At 56.5% G+C, this 14,171-nt stretch overlaps 1 long non-coding RNA gene across 2 annotated transcripts; it reads left to right on the forward strand.

Moving 5' to 3' along the window:
* The first annotated feature begins 1,801 nt into the window (after nucleotides 1-1,801).
* LOC115942916 (uncharacterized) lies at nucleotides 1,802-9,697 on the forward strand. Of its 2 annotated transcripts, XR_014148335.1 has the most exons (5): nucleotides 1,802-2,280; nucleotides 5,338-5,472; nucleotides 6,233-6,313; nucleotides 6,663-6,897; nucleotides 7,958-9,697. It is a non-coding gene; the product is annotated as an uncharacterized LOC115942916 (long non-coding RNA). The 2 variants fall into 2 exon arrangements; XR_004077490.2 differs by lacking the exon at nucleotides 6,233-6,313 and having other exon boundaries at nucleotides 1,814-2,280.
* Nucleotides 9,698-14,171: the final 4,474 nt, after the last annotated feature.

A 14,171-nucleotide genomic window follows, 5' to 3' on the forward strand; every position in this document is an offset into this window, starting at 1 on the left:
CTCTCCCCTCAGACACTGAAGATTCCTCAGTGACAAGACAGGCAGGGTTCCCACTCTTTAGGTGCTTCCGTGTCCGTGGGAAAAATGATACAGAATCTTTGTACCATCGGCTGACAAACAAGACATAACTCTCGGTCCGCTCCCTCTCTCCTCCGTCTCTATCTCTGGCCTTGGATTTCCTCCCCAAAAATCCTTCCTTTTCTTTTGCATGTATTTGCTGTGGCAGAAACAGGCTTCGTCTGCAACTGGAAGGTGCTGGGCACACGGCTGGGGTGGGCTTTGTGCCGGGCAGGCGAGAAGACAGCCCCCCCCTCTCGCCAGAGGCAGGATTCCTTTGGATCCTTGTCTGGAGCGCTGAAGTCAGCCTGCACCCCACACCCTGGACCAGACCAGTCGCACCGCAGTATATGGAATGTGGAAGGAAGGGCCCCTGGCCAGTCACGGGGGGTCTGCCCGCATGGCTCCTACCTAGCCGGGGTGGGGGGGCCAGGCCCCAGTTTGCTCCCACAGTGCAGGGGACCACCCATTGCCCTTTCTTGCATCTCAAGTGGGGCGAAGGAGAGGGAGGGGGTAGTGAGGTGGTGAGGGAGGAAGGGAAAGTGAGAGAGGAGGGGAGGGAGGGGAGGAGAACCAGCCTTGTTTCCATAGCAACCACACATGTGAGCCAGCTGCTGTTGCCATGGAAACAAGGGGAGCCTGCTCAAAGGCTGTGCTGTCTCAGGGGAGACACAATTTTTGACAAAAAATACCCTTTGATAAAAATAAAGAAAAAATAATGAAAGCCACCCTCTCTGGGATTGGGGGCACTGCTGAGTGAGATGACAAAGAGAAGGAGGGGGCTGGGCTGTGGGGGAGGATGCTGCGCGGCCAGGCGCTTCTGCCTGCTGAGAAGTGCCGAGTCAGTGTTTTAGAGCCAAGGGGGCCTCCAGAATCACCCCCACTTGATGGATGAGGGAGGGAGGCTTTCGGAGGGAGGTGGGCAGCTCACTCAAGTTCCCAGCGCAGGAGGGAGAGGCTCAGGGACCCCCAGGGGCTCTTGGGAGAAGGGAAGGGACTACGGTGTGTGGGGGGGGGGGGGGCTGAGCAAAGCCTGTGGGTTCTTCACCAGCCAGTGCACGGAGACTGGGAAGGAAGAGAGAGGCGAGGGCCAGGTGCAAGCCCCTTTAGCTGGAGGTGTGTTTGCCGTGGGCACCTCGGCCTCTTCTTCTCCCTCTACCCCACCCCTCTGCTAAGCTCGGCTTCTCAGGGTTTTGGCTGCCTCTCAGGGGACCAAGCTCAGACGAGTCCCCATCAGCAGGGCTGGAGAGAAATTGCCAACCAGAGACCACGAGGGAGCTTCCCAGTGTAAAGACATAAAGATGGAAGAGGGGGGAAAGGAGGGGAAACGCCCAGAAAGCTGTGCTGTCTTCTGTCTTCTCCAGGGAAAGCCCTGGCCACCTGACATCAGTGCAGTGCTGGGACCACAAGTCACCTTCCCAGGGCACTTGGTTCTAGATGAGGTATTTGGCCAGAAGGAGGTGCTTTTTCTTGGGGTCCAATTCAGGGGAGATCAATCAAGACACAGTTAATACAGAAAGGTGAGGGCTTAACAAATCAGGGTTTTAATAAACACAGAGTTCTGAACTTCAAGGTTCCGTGCAGTAGAGCTGGGCCCCTGGCCAGATAGGGGGGCAACGGTGGGCTTTGAGTTGCCTCCCATCTCGCCAGAAAAATCTCCGTTTTTCTCTCTTTGATGCTTCTTCTTTCACAAAGCATTTTCCCCAATGTGATCTCACTTGCTCCCCTCTGACTAAGCTGAGATGCAGCTGCGTCGGTCCTCCTTGTAAAGATGAGGACACAGTCTCAGAGAGGCTGAGCCCCTCTCCCAAGGTAACACAGCTCACCGCAGCCGAACAAGAAAGATTTCAAACCCTGGACCCGGAACAGAATGCCAACCCCCTTTCAAAGGAATGGAAGATGAGATACAACTAAAGGCATGTTTCTGCTCAGGCCCTCCCCTGGCCTCTCCTTGAAGAGCCCAGAGGTGGGACAGGATGCTGCCCTAGGGCCCATGGCCAAGGGCACATTGGGGGGAAGTGACCTCGCTGCCTTTTTGTCCTGGAGCTCCATCTCCTCTTTCCTCGGCAGCTTTGATGAAGCCTCAGCCGGGGGGCCTGGAGGACAGGGCGGATGGCAGGAGGGTGGGACTCTGCCCTCACCTTGTGGGAGCTGAGCCTCGTGCCTCCTGTCAGCTGCCCTTCACCGCTCCCCACTTCAGCCTCCAAGGCAGAGACCACGTGGGTGAGTTGCCATGGAAACTGCGGAGTTCTTTTTGAGAGCAGTGCTGGGTGTAATCTGAGATGGCTGGGGGAAGGGTGCTGGGGCCAGGATACATAGGTGGGGCAACTCCACCTATTTGGCTACCTTCCCCCTAGCTCACCTCTTTCCACCAGAAACCATCTATTTCAAGGCCTCACTGCCCTTCTTTCCCAAAAGAGACCCTCCTCCTGTCGTCGTCATGCCCTCTATCCCACGCCTGTTGGTGATTACAGGCTACTGCCCCACAGGCCCTGTCCGGATTCCCCAGAGAAGGAGCGATTATCCCTGTTATACAACAGAGAGTGGCAAAAAACCAAGAGAGATGATTTTTACCATCCGGGGGTCAGGATGTTACCGCAGGGATTATCTGGATTATAGGGTGTGTGTGGGGGAAGGAGGGGGAACCTCGGGGACATGGTGCTCCAGAGATGGGAAACTGGACCCCACCCCTCTGCTCCCCACTGTGGTTCAACAGCAAGAGTTCAGGCAGGCTGACCTAGGAAACAGGAAAGCTCCAAGTCTGACCGGGGGATGAGAGCTGGGTTTGCATTGGGCTCAGTCAGAATTTCCCCGTAGCCACAGCCAGACCCTTGCTGTCCCCCTGCTCTTGCCTGATTTAGGCTCTGTGTTTGGTCTTGTGTGCTGTCACTCTTGCTATGTCCCCCACCTCCGCCCCCACCCCAACTGAGAGAAGAGGAGATAAGAATTTTGCTTGTCCACTTTGCTGTGTGACCTGGGGTAAATTGCCTAGCTTTGCTGAGCCTCAACTGCTTCTTCCGTGAAACAGGGATAAGAAAATAACTGCCTCATAGGGTCGTTGGGGATTGAAAGAGACAATACATTCAAAGTGCTTAGCGTAGCGCCTGGTATCAACAAAAACAGAAATATGATTACTATTACTATCTATCCTTCCACACCCAGAACGAGCTCCATCTCCTCCAGGAAGCCTTCCTTTCTCTAAGGAGGGAGGAACTAGGGATTAGGAGCAGCCACCATGCCAGGCACTTCCTGTGCACTTTTTCATTGCATTCTTGCAACAGCCCTGGCAGGGAGGTGCTCTTCTTATTATCCCCACTCTACAGAAGTGGACTCTGAAGTGCAGTGAGTGTCTTGCTCAAGTTCATTGGCTAATAAGAAACGGAGTCAAGATTCAAGTTCACCCTGTCTGGTTTCAAAGCCTTGCACTTTGTTTTTTACCACAATGTGCACCTCATCCGTGGAACAATCCTCCCCCAGCCACTTTCCTTCTGATTGAAAGCAGTTTATTATTGCTTCTGATTTCTTTCTTGCCTTTCTCACCTGGCCTACCTGCACCAGGGCAGAGAGTAAGGAGGTAAGCGGAACCAGGGAGGGTCAGGACTCTGACAGTCCCTGCTGCATTGGGAGCTTAGGCAGGAAGGAGCTGGAAGCAGGTGGCCTGGCATAGGAGATCTCCAGATAGGGAGCCAGCGCCAGTGCTGGTAGGGGTTGTCTAGACTCGGAAACAAACTCTCCCCAACTCATTCTGATTTTCTGCTCAGCTCTGACCTTGGTCTCTGGTCCCCAGTCTTCCAGACCAGGGCTGGTAAGGGCTTGCTCTATAGATGACCTTGACCTGGCTTTGTCAGTCTGGGGACTTGAAGTGTCTCCTTCAGGTGAAGAGGAGACAGAGAGGTTGGGGGAGGTGGAGGAGAAGGGGCGGAGGAAGGAGAGTCGGGAGGGAGGGAATGGAGGGGGGAGGGAAGGACACCAGGGAGGGGAGGGGAGGGAGGTGGGAGGGGAGACTGCCAAGTGTGATTCTGAGCTCTGAGGGAGAAGAAAGGATGAGAAAGCAAGAAATACGCTTCAAGGGCAGGATGAAAGGGGGAGGGAACTGAGGTCGGTGGGAGAATGAGAGAAAGGAGGAGACCAAGAAAGTGAATGAGGGAGAGCGAGCAGGGGAGAGGAAATGGCAGGGTGGGAGAGGCTGAGGGAGAGAGAACGAGGAACAAAGACAGGGCTGAGCAGCTGCCTCGTCCTCCCTCCCGCCAAGCGAAGGCCTTAGAGGGCCGCAGAGACTGAATGAGCCGGGAGCCAGCCATGACTCAGTCTCCGTGGCTCCTGCCCGCCAAATCTTGCCTGGCTCAGCAGTTTCCACGGGGAAGGGGGCACGTCCTCCACCACACACCCCCTTCTCTGGTACAGCATCTTCTCTGAGGCCCCATGAAACCCCCACCTCCCAGGTCTTGGTAGCTGGTGCCTGCCCTCAGAGTTCTCCCAGGTGCGCTGTCCTGGACAACCTTTCTAGAACCTTCCAAAGAGGTGGAAACCAGCCACTGTTCTGGGAGGCTGGGGTAGGGTGGGAGCGGGTGTATATATAGCCCAAGGAAATCCCCTTCCTTTCACTGCTGAAGCCTGGTACCTTTCTAAGGAGGCAGGGCCCAGGAATGGCTCCACCTTAATAAAAGTGTATTGAGAGCTTAGCAGGAACTAAGCAGGTTGTACTTTATCCCACTCAATCCTCACAGCACCCTTGAGAGGTCTGCACTATTATCTGTTTCCATTTTCCAGAAGGGGAATGAGAGCTAAGGAGGCCCAGCTCACGTAGCTAACAAGAGGAGGAGGAGGAGTCTTGGCATCTAACTGGTGGGGACAGAGGTCATGGCCCTGCTGGGGCCTGGAGAGGACTGGTAGGGGATTGGTAGCTCTGAGGGCCCACGGAGAAGCTAATGTCTGTGATGGTTTGGGCAGGTCTCAGAAGTGTTTGTGCCTCAGTTTCCCCATCCAACATTACTGTTGGCTGTAGGAATGTGCGGGATGAGAAGCTGACCAGAGGAGCCAGGACGCAGAGCCAGTGAGGCACTCCTTGAGGGTGATACCCATTTGTAGGGACGAAGACCTAGGTGCCTGGAAAGAACTGTGTAAATAGTGTTCCTCTCTTACCAGCCTCACGGGCATCTCCGGGGAAGGCCAGGTGGGTGCTCATAAGGCCCTGCTTTCACGGGGCTCCCATGAACCTCTTTCTAAAATGCTTTCACATTTGGGTAAACACACACACACACCCCATTCCTATCTTCACAGCCACCCTCCATGGCACATAAGGTTCACTGGCTTTATTTTATCTGGCTGGAGGAAGCTAAGGTGACACAGTTGGCAGCAGGGACAGAGGACATCATCTGGATGCATGGGCGGTAACATGGAGCTTCTGCCCTCAAGGTACCTTGTGGCTCTCAGGGAAGTAGCAGGCACTCGGCACCCACTCCGCACCCAGGCCTCAGTCCACCCCCACCCCCACAATACCCAGGGGGCATCCTGCAGATGCTGTGGATGCCGATCCCTCCCTTGGCACCACCTGGCAGCCTCGTCATGCCCTCGCCAGCCTGAGTGAGGAGCTGTGCCTGCTTCCTGCCTGCCCCAGGGCCCTGGTGGATTCTCCCATCCCCTTCAGTCAGGCTCCACGTTAGACAAGGACCTCCCCTCCCCCTTTCGTCCCCCCCCCCACATGGTCGTCCCTTTCCCCAGGGACCAGGGGATGCAGCAGCTTTGGTAGCCTGTGGTTGCCATGGCGGCCCTCACTTGGGTTTTGGTGGCAGCAGTGGGAGGGGGATGTCAGGGAGGGTGTGTGTGTGCACGCGTGTTTCCATTTTCCGCCCCAGGTGAGGGGGGCTCAAGGAGTGGGATCCCATCGTTCTAGGGTGGGGTCAACTCCCCCCAGCTCAGTCCCAGAGGCAGGAAAGATTGTAAGACAGACAGAAGGACACTGGACTGAAGCAAGATGCCCCAGAAGGAAAACTGGAGGGGGAGGGTGGAGATGGGCTTCAGCACAGTTGTCAAAGGAAGCAGGCCCGGATGTGGGGTGGGAGCTGCAGGAAGGAGGGAGCCAGGCGGCAGAGCCAGCCCAGTGAAGGATCCAGAGCCACCGAGGGGGGACCCGGGAAGGGGTGGGCCCCTTATTTCTGCCATCCCCCCTCCCCAGGTCTCCCGCTGCGCTTCCCCAGCGGAGAGAAGGCCCCTCTGCTCCTCCAACATGATCTGTAATTTCCGGCAGACATTTGAGGTCCCTGACATCTGCATAATGTGGGCCAGTCTCTTAGCAACGGGGAACAGCTGTCTGGCATTTCCAAGATTAAACTGTAACTATACACGGTCCTTGCCAGGGGGAGGGGGAGGGGAAGGGGGTAAACACTGCCTCCTGGCATTTTCAAACTCATTTAGCTTTTATTCATTTCCTGCCTCCAGTAAAGAGGCCAGGGATGCGGGCTGGGCCAGGCTGTTACTGCCCCTGCCTCGCGGCTGCTGAGATGGCAGATTGCTCTTCACCCAGATCTGTTGGCTCGCAGGAAGGGAGAGGGAGAGCGGACAGTGCTGGCCCTTCTTGTTTTTTATTGTATTTATTTTTTTTCTAGGTGCGGCGGACCTGGCGCGCACCTCACAAGTGCGGCTCAGGAAGAAGGGCTGTGTGGTCTGAGGTTCAAGCCCCCAGGCAGCTCTAGCCTGGTTTAATTCCATCTAGCTCCATTGCTAATGGCTGTGTGACCTTAGGCCAGACCCCTTCACCTGTCTCACCTCCATGTCCCCATCTGTAAGAGGGGATAATTCTATCGCCCCGAGGGGTGCTGTGAAGATAAAGTAAGCACTCAGGTAATAGAACCAGGATTAATAATCCTCTGTTCCTCCGATCCCCCTCGGGCCCGGTCGTGTGTGTTAGCAACCTGGGGCTCTGCCATCGGGACAAAGGCAGGCACGGTCCAATGGTCTGCGAGCCACCCCCTTGAACTTGGGTTCCCTGGAGCCCCAGGCGATGGCACTTTTGCCCCATGGGAGTTCAGTAGCGCTCAGCAGTCCCCAGCAGGGCCCTCTCTGCTGTCTGGCCTAGACCTTGGCCCGCTCAGGCCCAGGCAGCCCTGCGTCCCATCCCATGCTCCTGCCATTTGGCTGGAGCTCCAGAACTCGTGAATGCGGTGTTTTGGTTTTGCAGCAAGAAAGGGGGGGGGGGAAGAGCGGGTGTGGGGAGGGCCAGGGCGACAGGATGGGAGAGGGAGAGCGAGGAGGAGGGAAAAACCCTCTAGCCGCCCGAGCTGGCCAGTTCCAGGAATGTGTGCTCGGACACCAGTGCCAAAGCAGTGACCCAGGCGAGGCAGCCAGGCCGGGCTCGAGGGCAAGAGCCCGCCTCCTCCCGCAGCAGCCTCTTTGCTGACTCACCGCTGCTCCAGCTGGCAGAAGCCCTTCCCGGGCACGGCTGTTGCTAGGATTCCTGGGAGATGACTGATTGCTTCTCCTTGAGCTTGGGGAAAACATGTTTGTAGACTGCACACAAACACACACATAGACTCCTGTGGGCTTGCACGCCTAGCCTGGCTACCTGCACATGCGTGTGAGTGCGCGTGCGTGCGTGCGCCCAAACGCGTGCGCGCACACACAGCATGGCAGCATGCTTCCTGCTCCCAGGGCCAGTGCCCGCACACGCGTGTGTGGACCGGCGCTGACCCCGAGGGGGGCGGAGCCGCGCCGGGTCTGCGCAGGCCGAGGACGTCAGGGTGCGGGGAAGCTGCCAGTGTGTCTGGGCCTGCTTTAATCCGAAGGCACTTTCAGGTTGCCTTGAAACATTCTTGGCCTCCGTCCCTCCTCCCCTCCCTTGGTTTCTCGGTTTCCTTCATTCTGCTGTAATGATCTAATCTTCCCTTCTCCCTCTGCCTGCCAGGTTTTTGATGTCTGGTGTTCCAGGCACTCAGCTGGAAGCTGGAATCCTCTAGAGCTGGATTCCTGGCGTGGACCTGCTGCCCTGAGGGGGCTTCTAGGGAGCCTCAGTGCCTCTGTTCCCCTGGCGAGAGGGGGCTGCCGTGAGGACTCCTGGATGGAAGTGCTGGGCCCTTCTCCGGGCTCTGTGCTGATGGGATTCAGGAAATGTCTGTCGCCCCTGCATCTGGGGTGGGCCCCAGTGCTCAGTGTTCAGCATGCAGCCCCGGACGCCTGGCCTTTGGTTACCAGCACGCTGGCTGCCTTGGTTTCCCCACCCACTGGGCTGCAGTTGGACTCCTTGCTGAGTCTGCCAGGGTTTTACTGCGACACGGCTTGGCAAGAGCTTGGGCACCAGGCGAGGTTGTTTGTCACGGGTTCTTGAGGAGGCGGGGGGGCAGGTGGCCCCATGCCAGTGCAGAGCCCACACTCCTCTCGCCAGCTCTGCCGGGCTCAGGCTCAAGTGTGGCTGCTTTAAACGCACCCACCCCAGGGGCCGGTCCCATGAGCGCTCTCTGCTGTGATTCAGTGGCGGTTGCTAAGGAAGGCCCAGTACCCGGCCCCTGGGGAGACGCTGCGGCCAGCCTGGCTTCAGCAGACTCGGCAAGGCTTGTACCAGCTACGAGAAAAATACCCGTCCGTGCTCAGGGTCCTCAGTCCTAAAATGAAGACAAGGCCGGCTCCATGGTTCCTGCTGGTTTTGACACACAGTGGTATGGGGGTGGGGGTGGAGATTTAGAGAGTAGAGCAAATGACAAAAATAAAAATGAGCTGCACAAAGAGACAACTCTTTGTGTGGATGTCAACAGCCTCATGTAAGATCCTAACTGCAGGAACTCTCTAGAATGCCTATTTTGTATACTGCCACAAGAGTCCTGCAAAGAGTCAACATCCCAAGGCATAAGAACGTGCAGCAGCTTCGTGTTCTGCACACACCAGCCTCCCTGCTTGGGACGCATCGGTCTGCTGCCCAGCACTCTGGCTCCATCCATGCCCCCGACACCAGCCACAGGACAAAGCCGCACGGACAGCTGTTCCCCTGTCCTCATTTTCACCGGGAGGTGGCTAGACCTTCTGCATGAGTTGCCTGCTGGTCAGGTTTGGGGATTACAAGGTAAATCAGTAAAAAAAAGGAAGCCCAGGGCGATGGTCTCTGGGTCCCAGCACTGCGTCTGAGTGGAAGCAGGCTTGCCGGAATCCTGCTGGCCAGCTTGCGAGCGGAGAATCGGCAGGGCGAGGCATCTTGATTCAGCTTTTCCTCCATGCCAGGCACCCCCCTCAATTTGTTACATTTATCCATCCATCTCATCTTCACAACAGCCCCGTGGGGGCGGCAGGGTCATCGTCCCTGTTTCCGAGCTGGGGAAGCCGAGGGTGCGGTGCTGTTCAGAGGTATCTAGGAAGTCGCAGGGCCAGGATTCCAGTCACAGCAATTTGTCTCCAGAGCCCAGCCCTTAGCCACCTCCCTTCATTGTCTCCACGGATTGTTATGCTCCAGCCTGGCCCAGGTGACACCACGAGTCACCACCTTCCCCACTATTACCACAGTCAGAAGACTTGTGTCCCTGCCGAGGGCTCGACTGTGACGAGCGCCCGTGGGAACAGGGTGTTTCCTGGGGTCTCCCTGATATCGCTGGCTCCGTGAAGTTTCCAGCCGGTGATTCATTTGTATTTGTGCATTGATGAATAAAGGAAAGACACCGGATGATTTGTGCTAAGGAACTTCGGCGTGAGATGCACCCACCGTCTCCCTGATACCGTCAGGGAGACAAGCCATCACCCAGACCAAACCCACAACATCCTGTGTGAGCCCACTCCTCCCTCGGCGGTCCCACTCCCTTCTGCCAACGCCCGTGAAAGCTATACCCGCACCCCTGGCTTTTCTTGTGTCCCTGTCCGTGCCCTCCTCTCCTTTTCCATCCCCTACATGGAGCTGTGCACCTCCTCACTGAACTACTGCATTTTCTCTGCCCCTTGACCCCTTTTGATTTTCCTCTCTGGGGAAGAGCCTGACGGAGCCGTCCGAGGGGCCGTTGGCGAGAGAAGGACTCGGCGGCGGAGCTGGGGAGGCTGGGCTCCCAGCGCCACCTCATTTGGCCTCTCTCCCCTGGGGCCCAGCTAGCGCCAGATGGGCCAGAACCGTACCTGGACCTCTGGGTGCTGTAGGGTGAGCCCTCCTCCGTCCTCAGTTGGGGTGGGCCTGAGGAGAGTCCTTCCACTGCCAAGCCCAGGGTCTCCTGTGCGTGGAGCCGCAGGCTTCAGGCCTAGAACAGGTGGGTTCCCTCCCTGGGCCTGAGGAGGATGGGAAGGAAGCCAGTGTTCAGTGCCTGCTGGTTTCTGGGCTCAGGTTAGGCTGGGAATGACCAGTGTGAATCTCCTAGTCCTGCCTGACCTTGAACCAACTTTGCTGGTGAGGGGCTGGGTCTGTGCCGTCTGGAGCTGATGAGATGCCTCCTGGGTCAGCGAGCATGGTGGGTCTACTCAGCCCACTGACGGTGTCTGTGGATGGGGCTAGGGCTTGCCCAGGGCAGGGCCCCAGGAAGCTGAGCGGAGCTCCTGCAGAGGGGCATGGTAAGGGGGTGGGGCCCCTCTGGTCCCACCCTGTGGCATGCTGGGATAAAAAAGCAAGGCTCAGCAGACAGGCCAGGAATTGTTCTTCCACCTTATTTCCTGCCATGGATGGAGACCTTCGCTGTCCCTAAGCTTGTAGACCATGGCATTGGCCTTCACAGGGGTGCTTCTGCTGGCCTTGAGGCGGGGGCGAGAGAGCCACTGCTAGGGGGAGAGGCCTCCTTCCTTTGCTTCCCAGTCCTCAGGGTCTGTACGGGAAAAGCCTCAGCCCTTATCCTGCTGGCTACACAGCGACACCTGGTGGGCCTTGGGTGTGGTCACAAGCAGATGCCAGAAGCCCCTTGCAGGCCAAAGCCTTGGTTCCAGCATCCCACGGGGCATGTGAGCCAGGCGACCAAGCTGCTGGGCTGCTGTCCCAGTCCAGTCCCCTAGGGGGCTAAACCCCATGACTACCCCCAGCCCAAAGTCCTGGGTACTGGGGACCACTGGAGACAAGGAGATGGACCTCGGAAGGATTCAATGCCCCGTCACGCAAGGACTTTGGGGGGCCCGGCTAGGTCGTGAGACCACGATGCTTGGTCACTAGGGTTGGATGAGGTTTGGCTGGATGAGAAGGGTCGAGGGCCTGGGATGGGCCCTCAACTCCAGTGCCCTGGGATGATTGGGTATAGAGCAGATTTTGCTATTCTCCTCAGGGCTGAGTCAGGATCCGTGCCAGGCTCTGACCTGGGCTTACACACCCTACCCGGACACACTGGGTGAACCGATTCTGGACAATTCCCCCGACGGCACCACCCACACGGGGACCCGAACCTCTGTGTTTTGAGAACCAGAGAATGAACAGGAAGGGTTTTGAGCAGCCTTGTCTCCCACTTCTCATTTCTCACAACATGACTTAGGCAAGGTCACCCAGCTGAACGGCAAACAGCCTTGGAGGGCACACAGGGACAGTCACTTCCAGGGACTGTGTGAAGGGGGGGACCCGAGTTCATTCCACGGCGTCTAGATGCTGAGCTGAAAGGCCATGGGCGTCCTTGCTGCAGATTCTCACAGGTGATGGTGTGCAGTATTTTCCTTATCCCTTTCCTCAGTTTCTCAGCGTGGAGGGCTGCTGGATTTGAACTGTGGGGCTGGGATTCAGTTTTACGGTATTACTGTGGGACCTTGGTTCCCTAACTTCTCTGTGCCTCAGTTTCTTCATCTGTATAATGGCTACAACACCACCTACTTCACAGGGTGGCTATGAGGATTCGGTGAGCTAAGGCATGGCAAGGGCTTTGAACAGTACCTGGCACAGGGTGACAGCTGGGAACTGCTGGCTGAGAATGATTTCCCTGCCCCTACAGGAAGGAGCACACGCGGCCTTCCTGGGGGGTGGAGGGGAGTGCGTCGTGGTGAGCTCAGGCTATCCTAACAAAACCCCATGGACAGGGTGACTTAAACAACAGGTCATTTATGTTCTCACGGTTCTGGAGGGTGCAAGTCCAAGATCGGGGCGCCAACATGGTCAGGGTCTGGTGAGGGCCCTCTTCCTGGTGTGCCCACAGCTGCCCTCCAGCTGTGTGCTCACGTGTCCTCCATGTTCTTGGAGAGAGAGCTCTCTCTCTTTCCCTCTTTTTATAAGGACATCAGGCCTATTGGTCAGGACTCTGCCCTTATGACCTCACTTAACCTTCGTCACCTCCTAAAGACTCTCTATAGATACAGTCGCTTTGGGGGTTAGGGTGTCAGAGTATGACTTTGGGGAGGACACAATTCAGTCTATAGCAGAGTGCAACACGGCTCTAAGAACCCAGATGCTGCAGGTGTACCAAGCAGTGACATGAAGACCCAGGCCCTTCTTGGCCCTGTGGCTGGGGCTGGCTCCCCCTGTCAGCGGCTTGAGGCGGTAGAAAGGATAATTCCAACCTGCCGCGCATCACCCTGGCCTGGTGGGCTAGTCTAAGCCCCAGGCTCCTGTAACCCCAGGGCCAGGGAACACAGACCTCCCATGATGGGGTCGAGGATGAATGTAGAACCCATGCTGACGTATACCACACCCCCGAGGACCCCTGCTCCCCATCTCTCCGACCTTGCTGGAGGCCGTGTATTATAGATTCCACAGGCCTGTTTCCTGGGGTGCTATGTCCTGGGGCCAAGGACATCCTTTTTCAAGGCTGCTGTCAAATTTGAGCTTGAAAACTGTGCATGATGGTGTTGGCCATGGATTAGGTTAGGAGAGCTCCCCTCCAAGGCTGAGGCTAAGAGACTGTCAAAGCTCATGTCAGGTGAGATATGCCAGGGGGTTTGGGGTTTGCTGCCCCAGGCTGGAGGTATAAACTGGCAGATTCTACCCCTCCATGTGCTCAATACCCCCTCTCATAGTCCTACCACTGAAAGGTTATACTAGTTAGAACTCTCTCAGTTGTAAGTTACAGAATTCCAAATCAGACTAGCAAAAAGGGAAATGATTAACATAGCTGGGCATCACCTTCAGGCATAGTTTGATCCAGGGGTTCAAACAATGTCATCAGGGATTTCTCTCTCTCTCTCTCGGCTCTCAGCTTTGTCTCACTCTGTACTGGCTTTATTCTGCACATGGGCTTTCTTCCTGTGTCAGGAAGGTGACAGCCAGTAGACTTCGATTCACATTTTTCCAGCTTAATAAGTCTCTAGAAACATCACTTCTGTCTTTCATATTCCAGGAAAATCTCTTAACTGACTTGCTTGGGAGCATGTCCGTTAATGAACCATCAATATAGGGTCCTCTGACCGGGTGGCCTGGGTTGCTTTCTGACCCCTACATTCCTGGAAGTCGGGGGAGGGCATCATGATTGACAGCCACATCAGCACCACCTGGAGGAAGGGGGAGTTGAATATGCAAAGCCATGGCTGTTATTCTCCGAGGGACTTGCCCAGGGGTCTTTCATCTTCAAATCAAAATGTCAGTGCAGGAGTGTTAAAACTTATCAAGTCCACCCTGGCTCACCTTACAAAGGAGAGAGCTGGGGCCAAGGTAAATGCCTTGCTCAAAGTCATCCTGTGTTCTGCAGAGGCATGACATCATTCCTGGCTCCATCTCTAATTATTCCAGTCAAGAGCCAAGTGCAGTGGCCAAAGGGGTTGTCTGAGAATCCCCTCTTCCCCTAGAGGCTTAGTGGGGAGCCAGGGGGTGAGGAGGGTAGGGCCAGGGGCTCCTTACGGATCAGCCCAAGGCATTTGTCTCCCTGACTCCTCAGACTTCTCAGGATTATAGGTCAGGAGTCCCTCCACCCCAAGGAGACTGCCTCTGGCTGTCAGGATCCGAGAAGGTGGGGCTGGGAAGCTGGCTAAGAATGGGGGGAGATTACAAAACAGAGAGGTGGGTCTCTGCATGTGGGAGTGAGTCATCTGAGGGTCTGAAAGACAGGCTAACCTAGGGGGTGGAGGCGGCTTGGAAAAGCCTGGTGAATTCTGATCAACATGGGACCCTCAAGTAGAGACATTTTCAGGTGCCCCACCTTAATCAGGGGTCCTCACCCAGGGCAGGACGTGAAGGCAGCTTCTTCCTGGGCACGTGGCCACCCAAACCTGCTTGCAAATGTCCTCCATATGACCCCCCACCTACTGCTGTACCCCCGTCATCCACA

The sequence above is a fragment of the Leptonychotes weddellii genome, chromosome 9 (genome assembly GCF_054177405.1).
Source record: "Leptonychotes weddellii isolate Sample4059 chromosome 9, ASM5417740v2, whole genome shotgun sequence".
Classification (NCBI taxonomy): Eukaryota; Metazoa; Chordata; class Mammalia; order Carnivora; family Phocidae; genus Leptonychotes; species Leptonychotes weddellii.